Genomic DNA, 10,783 nt, shown 5'->3' with positions numbered 1-10,783 from the left:
TCTGGAATGTTGCACCCAAGTACCAGGGTACGAAAACGGAGACATATTTGAACACGTCTCCCGATCACATGGTTGATCATACTCTAGGTTCCACATGCATGTTTTAGCTGAAGGAAGAATACCTTAAACCTGGGTAGTTGAAACCTGTGGAATGGGTACCATGCAATATGACTTCAAAGGGTCTTCATTTGCTCACTGAACCTCTCCAATCCTATCACTGCTGCGTTTATGCCCCTGTACACATGCTTGATTCTCTTTCGGAGACATAGCAATCCATAGGTTTTAAGATACTTACTAGTCAGGTACATTTTTAGGCGTTTAATATGCGGTGTTGAGTCCATTTCGTTGAGCAAGGAGTAGCTCTTGTCTATTCCATATTTGGCTTAAGGAAGTTTATCTGTGCTCATTTCAATCTCTGGTTTTATGCAGCACCCCAACTCACCTTTCCCCTTAAGCAAGCATAAGTTGGTTTTCGAAATTTGAGACCCTGTTCTGTTCTGTAATTCTGTTCCTGTGTAGCCAAGTTTACATTCCGTGTGTTACTGATATCTTATGATGTTTCTTTTTCTGTGTGACTTATTTCAGTTAGAATCATCATACCTGAATCCACTCATTGTGCTGCTAAGGGCCTGATGACACAGATTTCATTGCTGAGTGATATTGCTTTGTAAGTAATGACCACAACTTCTTTATCCATTTTTCACTTTCTGCGATGTTGAACTTGTACTGTAAACGAGGTTCTTGTAAACAGAGGCGTCCCAAACTTTGGGGTGGCTGTGACTTTTTGATTTTAATTTCCCTAAGCTATAGGACCATAAGTGGAAGTGCTCTAGGTTCTGTTGCTTTGTTTTTAGATGTTTCAGGAAACACCATACACTTCTCCCGAGTGGTTGTTGGCAATTTACATCCCACCCATCAGCATAACAAGGCTCCCAGTTCTCCATGGCCTGTCCTGCCTTTCTGGATTTTACCCTTTTTTCAGATGACCCTTTTGACAAGGGGGAAGTGAGACTTCATTGTAGTGCAGATTTCCTTTGCAAGCTTGCTTGGTTGGCCAAAAAGGGCGTATGCGTTTTTTCCTGAATATATTCAGGAAAAAACGCATACGCCCTTTTTGGCCAAGTGCATCATTGTGGACGTTCTGCCTCTTTTCCTATGCTTTCAATGCAATTCCAGTCTACCTCCTGAAATCGGTTTCCTGCAATTCTGCCCCACTTTCAAGTCCTCTTGGCAGCCTTACTTCAGTCTATTTTTGGACGATAGCTGTCATTTATAACTCTGCAGGTTTGTGAATTACAGTGCCCCTGAGCTCCTTTCTTCAACTCGCTTTCTTGTGACCTGGCCGCAACACCGCAGGATGGCTTCAGGCCCTAATCTGGTTCCGGCACGGCACGCTGAGCCTCTGGTTATTTCCTCTTCCTGGTGGGAAATGAGAGTTAAATTTGCCCGTCCAGACACCTCCAGCTAGTCTCTCATTGGTTCTCGCTATTCCTGTTCATCTTCCGCAGAAATTGCAATCTGTGCCAAACAGGAGTTTAAAGGCGCTGACTCTCCAAGTGGGGAGAGTGTTAGTAAAGCGTCTGGAATGTTGCACCCGAGTACCAGGGGAGGAAAACTGAGACATATTTGAACACGTCTCCCGATCACATGGTTGATCATACTCTGGGTTCCACATGCATGTTTTAGCTGAAGGAAGAATACCTTAAACCTGGAGAGTTGAGTCCCGTGTAATGGGTACCATGCAATATGACTTCAAAGGGTCTTCATTTGCTCACAGAACCTCTCCAATCCTATCACTGCTGCGTTTATGCCCCTGTACACATGCTTGATTCTCTTTCGGAGACATAGCAATCCCTAGGTTTTAAGATACTTACTAGTCAGGTACATTCTTAGGCGTTTAATATGGGGTGTTGAGTCCATTTCTTTGAGCAAGGAGTAGCTCTTGTCTATTCCATATTTGGCTTAAGGAACTTTATCTGTGCTCATTTCAATCTCTGGTTTTATGCAGCACCCCAACTCACCTTTCCCCTTAAGCAAGCATAAGTTGGTTTTCTAAATTTGAGACCCTGTTCTGTTTTGGAATGCAGTTCCTGTGTAGCCAAGTTTACATTCCGTGTACTAGTGATATCTTATGATGTTTCTTTTTCTGTGTGACTTATTTCAGTTAGAATCATCGTACCTGAATCCACTCATGATGCTGCTACGGGCCTGATGACATAGATTTCATTGCTGAGTGATACTGCATTGTACGTAAGTACCACAAGTTCTTTATGCATTTTTCACTTTCTGTGATATTGAACTTGTACGGTAAACGAGGTTCTTGTAAACGGAGGCGTCCCAAACTTTGGGGTGGCTGTGTCTTTTTGATTTTAATTTCCCTAAGCTATGGGACCATAAGCGGAAGTGCCCTAGGCTCTGTTGCTTTGTTTTTAGATGTTTCAGGAAACACCATACACTTCTCCCAAGTGGTTGTTGGCAATTTACATCCCGCCCATCAGCATAACAAGGCTCCCAGTTCTCCATGGCCTGTCCTGCCTTTCTGGATTTTACACTTTTTTCAGATGGCCCTTTTGACCTGGGGGAAGTGAGACTTCATTGTAGTGCAGATTTCCTTTGCAAGCTTGCTTGGTTGGCCAAAAAGGGTGTATGCGTTTTTTCCTGAATATATTCAGGAAAAAACGCATACGCCCTTTTTGGCCAAGTGCATCATTGTGGACGTTCTGCCTCTTTTCCTATGCTTTCAATGCAATTCCAGTCTACCTCCTGAAATCGGTTTCCTGCAATTCTGCCCCGCTTTCAAGTCCTCTTGGCAGCCTTACTTCAGTCTATTTTTGGACGATAGCTGTCATTTATAACTCTGCAGGTTTGTGAATTACAGTGCCCCTGAGCTCCTTTCTTCAACTCGCTTTCTTTTGAGCTGGCCGCAACACCGCAGGATGTCTTCAGGCCCTAATCTGGTTCCGGCACAGCACGCTGAGCCTTTGGTTATTTCGTCTTCCTGGTGGGAAATGAGAGTTAAATTTGCCCGTCCAGACACCTCCAGCTAGCCTCTCATTGGTTCTCGCTATTCCTGTTCATCTTCCGCAGAAATTGCAAACTGGGCCAAACAGGAGGTTAAAGGGACTGACTCTCCAAGTGGGGAGAGTGTTAGTAAAGCGTCTGGAATGTTGCACCCGAGTACCAGGGTACGAAAACTGAGACATATTTGAACACGTCTCCCAATCACATGGTTGATCATACTCTAGGTTCCACATGCATGTTTTAGCTGAAGGAACAATAACTTACACCTGGGTAGTTGAAACCCGTGGAATGGGTACCATGCAATATGACTTCAAAGGGTCTTCATTTGCTCACGAACCTCTCCAATCCTATCACTGCTGCATTTATGCCCCTGTACACATGCTTGATTCTCTTTCGGAGACATAGCAATCCATAGGTTTTAAGATACTTACTAGTCAGGTACATTCTTAGGCGTTTAATATGCGGTGTTGAGTCCATTTCGTTGAGCAAGGAGTAGCTCTTGTCTATTCCATATTTGGCTTAAGGAACTTTATCTGTGCTCATTTCGATCTCTGGTTTTATGCAGCACCCCAACTCACCTTTACCCTTAAGCAAGCATAAGTTGGTTTTCTAAATTTGATACCCTGTTCTATTCTGTAATTCAGTTCCTGTGTAGCCAAGTTTACATTCCGTGTATTACTGATATCTTATGATGTTTCTTTTTCTGTTGACTTATTTCAGTTAGAATCTTCATACCTGAATCCACTCATTGTGATGCTAAGGGCCTGATGACACAGATTTCATTGCTGAGTGATATTGCTTTGTAAGTAAATACCACAATTTCTTTATCCATTTTTCACTTTCTGCGATGTTGAACTTGTACTGTAAACGAGTTTCTTGTAAATAGAGCCGTTCCAAACTTTGGGGTGGCTGTGTCTTTTTGATTTTAATTTCCCTAAGCTATAGGACCATAAGTGGAAGTGCCCTAGGCTCTGTTGCTTTGTTTTTTAGATGTTTCAGGAAACACCATACACTTCTCCCGAGTGGCTGTTGGCAATTTACATCCCGCCCATCAGCATAACAAGGCTCCCAGTTCTCCATGGCCTGTCCTGCCTTTCTGGATTTTACACTTTTTCAGATGGCCCTTTTGACCGGGGGGAAGTGAGACTTCATTGTAGTGCAGATTTCCTTTGCAAGTTTGCTTGGTTGGCCAAAAAGGGCGTATGCGTTTTTTCCTGAATATATTCAGGAAAAAACGCATACGCCCTTTTTGGCCAAGTGCATCATTGTGGACGTTCTGCCTCTTTTCCTATGCTTTCAATGCAATTCCAGTCATCCTCCTGAAATCGGTTTCCTGCAATTCTGCCCCGCTTTCAAGTCCTCTTGGCAGCCTTACTTCAGTCTATTTTTGGACGATAGCTGTCATTTATAACTCTGCAGGTTTGTGAATTACAGTGCCCCTGAGCTCCTTTCTTCAACTCGCTTTCTTGTGACCTGGCCGCAACACCGCAGGATGTCTTCAGGCCCTAATCTGGTTCCGGCACGGCACGCTGAGCCTTTGGTTAATTCCTCTTCCTTCTGGGAAATGAGAGTTAAATTTGCCCATCCAGACACCTCCAGCTAGTCTCTCATTGGTTCTCGCTATTCCTGTTCATCTTCCACAGAAATTGCAAACTGGGCCAAACAGGAGGTTAAAGGGACTGACTCTCCAAGTGGGGAGAGTGTTAGTAAAGCGTCTGGAATGTTGCACCCGAGTACCAGGGTACGAAAACTGAGACATATTTGAACACATCTCCCGATCACATGGTTGATCATACTCTAGGTTCCACATGCATGTTTTAGCTGAAGGAAGAATACCTTAAACCTGGGTAGTTGAAACCCGTGGAATGGGTACCATGCAATATGACTTCAAAGGGTCTTCATTTGCTCACGAACCTCTCCAATCCTATCACTGCTGCGTTTATGCCCCTGTACACATGCTTGATTCTCTTTCGGAGACATAGCAATCCATAGGTTTTAAGATACTTACTAGTCAGGTACATTCTTAGGCGTTTAATATGCGGTGTTGAGTCCATTTCGTTGAGCAAGGAGTAGCTCTTGTCTATTCCATATTTGGCTTAAGGAACTTTATCTGTGCTCATTTCGATCTCTGGTTTTATGCAGCACCCCAACTCACCTTTACCCTTAAGCAAGCATAAGTTGGTTTTCTAAATTTGATACCCTGTTCTATTCTGTAATTCAGTTCCTGTGTAGCCAAGTTTACATTCCGTGTATTACTGATATCTTATGATGTTTCTTTTTCTGTTGACTTATTTTAGTTAGAATCTTCATACATGAATCCACTCATTGTGATGCTAAGGGCCTGATGACACAGATTTCATTGCTGAGTGATATTGCTTTGTAAGTAAATACCACAATTTCTTTATCCATTTTTCACTTTCTGCGATGTTGAACTTGTACTGTAAACGAGTTTCTTGTAAACAGAGCCGTTCCAAACTTTGGGGTGGCTGTGTCTTTTTGATTTTAATTTCCCTAAGCTATAGGACCATAAGTGGAAGTGCCCTAGGCTCTGTTGCTTTGTTTTTTAGATGTGTCAGGAAACACCATACACTTCTCCCGAGTGTCTGTTGGCAATTTACATCCCGCCCATCAGCATAACAAGGCTCCCAGTTCTCCATGGCCTGTCCTGCCTTTCTGGATTTTACACTTTTTTCAGATGGCCCTTTTGACCAGGGGGAAGTGAGACTTCATTGTAGTGCAGATTTCCTTTGCAAGCTTGCTTGGTTGGCCAAAAAGGGCGTATGCGTTTTTTCCTGAATATATTCAGGAAAAAACGCATACGCCCTTTTTGGCCAAGTGCATCATTGTGGACGTTCTGCCTCTTTTCCTATGCTTTCAATGCAATTCCAGTCTACCTCCTGAAATCGGTTTCCTGCAATTCTGCCCCGCTTTCAAGTCCTCTTGGCAGCCTTACTTCAGTCTATTTTTGGACGATAGCTGTCATTTATAACTCTGCAGGTTTGTGAATTACAGTGCCCCTGAGCTCCTTTCTTCAACTCGCTTTCTTGTGACCTGGCCGCAACACCGCAGGATGTCTTCAGGCACTAATCTGGTTCCGGCACGGCACGCTGAGCCTTTGGTTAATTCCTCTTCCTGGTGGGAAATGAGAGTTAAATTTGCCCATCCAGACACCTCCAGCTAGTCTCTCATTGGTTCTCGCTATTCCTGTTCATCTTCCACAGAAATTGCAAACCGGGCCAAACAGGAGGTTAAAGGTGCTGACTCTCCAAGTGGGGAGAGTGTTAGTAAAGCGTCTGGAATGTTGCACCCAAGTACCAGGGTACGAAAACTGAGACATATTTGAACATGTCTCCCGATCACATGGTTGATCATACTCTAGGTTCCACATGCATGTTTTAGCTGAAGGAAGAATACCTTAAACCTGGGTAGTTGAAACCCTTGGAATGGGTACCATGCAATATGACTTCAAAGGGTCTTCATTTGCTCACGAACCTCTCCAATCCTATCACTGCTGCGTTTATGCCCCTGTACACATGCTTGATTCTCTTTCGGAGACATAGCAATCCATAGGTTTTAAGATACTTACTAGTCAGGTACATTCTTAGGCGTTTAATATGCGGTGTTGAGTCCATTTCGTTGAGCAAGGAGTAGCTCTTGTCTATTCCATATTTGACTTAAGGAACTTTATCTGTGCTCATTTCAATCTCTGGTTTTATGCAGCACCCCAACTCACCTTTACCCTTAAGCAAGCATAAGTTGGTTTTCTAAATTTGAGAACCTGTTCTGTTCTGTAATTCAGTTCCTGTGTAGCCAAGTTTACATTCCGTGTATTACTGATATCTTATGATGTTTCTTTTTCTGTGTGACTTATTTCAGTTAGAATCATCGTACCTGAATCCACTCATTATGCTGCTACGGGCCTGATGACATAGATTTCATTGCTGAGTGATACTGCATTGTACGTAAGTAACACAAGTTCTTTATCCATTTTTCACTTTCTGTGATATTGAACTTGTATGGTAAACGAGGTTCTTGTAAACAGAGGCGTCCCAAACTTTGGGGTGGCTGTGTCTTTTTGATTTTAATTTCCCTAAGCTATAGGACCATAAGTGGAAGTGCCCTAGGCTCTGTTGCTTTGTTTTTTAGATGTTTCAGGAAACACCATACACTTCTCCCAAGTGTCTGTTGGCAATTTACATCCCGCCCATCAGCATAACAAGGCTCCCAGTTCTCCATGGCCTGTCCTGCCTTTCTGGATTTTACACTTTTTTCAGATGGCCCTTTTGACCGGGGGGAAGTGAGACTTCATTGTAGTGCAGATTTCCTTTGCAAGCTTGCTTGGTTGGCCAAAAAGGGCGTATGCGTTTTTTCCTGAATATATTCAGGAAAAAACGCATACGCCCTTTTTGGCCAAGTGCATCATTGTGGACGTTCTGCCTCTTTTCCTATGCTTTCAATGCAATTCCAGTCTACCTCCTGAAATCGGTTTCCTGCAATTCTGCCCCGCTTTCAAGTCCTCTCGGCAGCCTTACTTCAGTCTATTTTTGGACGATAGCTGTCATTTATAACTCTGCAGGTTTGTGAATTACAGTGCCCCTGAGCTCCTTTCTTCAACTCGCTTTCTTTTGAGCTAGCTGCAAAACCGCAGGATGGCTTCAGGCCCTAATCTGGTTCCGGTACGGCACGCTGAGCCTTTGGTTATTTCCTCTTCCTGGTGGGAAATGAGAGTTAAATTTGCCCATGCAGACACCTCCAGCTAGTCTCTCATTGGTTCTCGCTATTCCTGTTCATCTTCCACAGAAATTGCAAACTAGGCCAAACAGCAGGTTAAAGGGACTGACTCTCCAAGTGGGGAGAGTGTTAGTAAAGCGTCTGGAATGTTGCACCCGAGTACCAGGGGAGGAAAACTGAGACATATTTGAACACGTCTCCCGTTCACATGGTTGATCATACTCTGGGTTCCACATGCATGTTTTAGCTGAAGGAAGAATACCTTAAACCTGGAGAGTTGAGACCCGTGGAATGGGTACCGTGCAATATGACTTCAAAGGGTCTTCATTTGCTCACCGAACCTCTCCAATCCTATCACTGCTGCGTTTATGCCCGTGTACACACGCTTGATTCTCTTTTGGAGACATAGCAATCCATAGGTTTTAAGATACTTACTAGTCAGGTACATTCTTAGGCGTTTAATATGCGGTGTTGAGTCCATTTCGTTGAGCAAGGAGTAGCTCTTGTCTATTACATATTTGGCTTAAGGAACTTTATCTGTGCTCATTTCAATCTCTGGTTTTATGCAGCACCCCAACTCACCTTTCCCCTTTAGCAAGCATAAGTTGGTTTTCTAAATTTGAGACCCTATTCTGTTTTGGAATGCAGTTCCTGTGTAGCCAAGTTTACATTCCGTGTATTACTGATATCTTATGATGTTTCTTTTTCTGTGTGACTTATTTCAGTTAGAGTCATCGTACCTGAATCCACTCATTATGCTGCTACGGGCCTGATGACATAGATTTCATTGCTGAGTGATACTGCATTGTACGTAAGTACCACAAGTTCTTTATCCATTTTTCACTTTCTGTGATATTGAACTTGTACGGTAAACGAGGTTCTTGTAAACGGAGGCGTCCCAAACTTTGGGGTGGCTGTGTCTTTTTGATTTTAATTTCCCTAAGCTATAGGACCATAAGTGGAAGTGCCCTAGGCTCTGTTGCTTTGTTTTTTAGATGTTTCAGGAAACACCATACACTTCTCCTGAGTGTCTGTTGGCAATTTACATCCCGCCCATCAGCATAACTAGGCTCCCAGTTCTCCATGGCCTATCCTGCCTTTCTGGATTTTACACTTTTTTCAGATGGCCCTTTTGACCGGGGGGAAGTGAGACTTCATTGTAGTGCAGATTTCCTTTGCAAGTTTGCTTGGTTGGCCAAAAAGGGCGTATGCGTTTTTTCCTGAATATATTCAGGAAAAAACGCATACGCCCTTTTTGGCCAAGTGCATCATTGTGGACGTTCTGCCTCTTTTCCTATGCTTTCAATGCAATTCCAGTCTACCTCCTGAAATCGGTTTCCTGTAATTCTCCCCCGCTTTCAAGTCCTCTTGGCAGCCTTACTTCAGTATATTTTTGGACGATAGCTGTCATTTATAACTCTGCAGGTTTGTGAATTACAGTGCCCCTGAGCTCCTTTCTTCAACTCGCTTTCTTGTGACTTGGCCGCAACACCGCAGGATGTCTTCAGGCCCTAATCTGGTTCTGGCATGGCACGCTGAGCCTTTGGTTAATTCCTCTTCCTGGTGGGAAATGAGAGTTAAATTTGCCCATCCAGACACCTCCAGCTAGTCTCTCATTGGTTCTCGCAATTCCTGTTCATCTTCCACAGAAATTGCAAACTGGGCCAAACAGGAGGTTAATGGGACTGACTCTCCAAGTCGAGAGAGTGTTAGTAAAGCATCTGGAATGCTGCACCCGAGTACCAGGGTACGAAAACTGAGACATATTTGAACACGTCTCCCGATCACATGGTTGATCATACACTGGGTTCCACATGCATGTTTTAGCTGAAGGAAGAATACCTAAAACCTGGGTAGTTGAAACCCGTGGAATGGGTACCATGCAATATGACTTTAAAGTGTCTTCATTTGCTCACCGAACATCTGCAATCCTATCACTGCTGCGTTTATGCCCCTGTACACATGCTTGATTCTCTTTCGGAGACATAGCAATCCATAGGTTTTAAGATACTTACTAGTCAGGTACATTCTTAGGCGTTTAATATGCGGTGTTGAGTCCATTTCGTTGAGCAAGGAGTAGCTCTTGTCTATTCCATATTTGGCTTAAGGAACTTTATCTGTGCTCATTTCAATCTCTGGTTTTATGCAGCACCCCAACTCACCTTTCCCCTTAAGCAAGCATAAGTTGGTTTTCTAAATTTGAGAACCTGTTCTGTTCTGTAATTCAGTTCCTGTGTAGCCAAGTTTCCATTCCGTGTATTACTGATATCTTATGATGTTTCTTTTTCTGTGTGACTTATTTCAGTTAGAATCATCGTACCTGAGTCCACTCATGATGCTTCTACGGGCCTGATGACATAGATTTCATTGCTGAGTGATACTGCATTGTACGTAAGTACCACAAGTTGTTTATCCATTTTTCACTTTCTGTGATATTGAACTTGTACGGTAAATGAGGTTCTTGTAAACAGAGGCGTCCCAAACTTTGGGGTGGCTGTGACTTTTTGATTTTAATTTCCCTAAGCTATAGGACCATAAGTGGAAGTGCCCTAGGCTCTGTTGCTTTGTTTTTTAGATGTTTCAGGAAACACCATACACTTCTCCCGAGTGTGTGTTGGCAATTTACATCCCGCCCATCAGCATAACAAGGCTCCCAGTTCTCCATGGCCTGTCCTGCCTTTCTGGATTTTACACTTTTTTCAGATGGCCCTTTTGACCGGGGGGAAGTGAGACTTCATTGTAGTGCAGATTTCCTTTGCAAGTTTTCTTGGTTGGCCAAAAAGGGCGTATACGTTTTTTCCTGAATATATTCACGAAAAAACGCATACGCCCTTTTTGTCCAAGTGCATCATTGTGGACGTTCTGCCTCTTTTCCTATGCTTTCAATGCAATTCCAGTCTACCTCCTGAAATCAGTTTCCTGCAATTCTGTCCCGCTTTCAAGTCCTCTTGGCAGCCTTACTTCAGTCTATTTTTGGACGATAGCTGTCATTTATAACTCTGCAGGTTTGTGAATTACAGTGCCCCTGAGC

Source organism: Delphinus delphis, unplaced genomic scaffold, assembly GCF_949987515.2.
Source record: "Delphinus delphis unplaced genomic scaffold, mDelDel1.2 scaffold_30, whole genome shotgun sequence".
Lineage (NCBI taxonomy): Eukaryota > Metazoa > Chordata > Mammalia > Artiodactyla > Delphinidae > Delphinus > Delphinus delphis.
Note: the sequence above shows the minus strand (reverse complement) of the source record.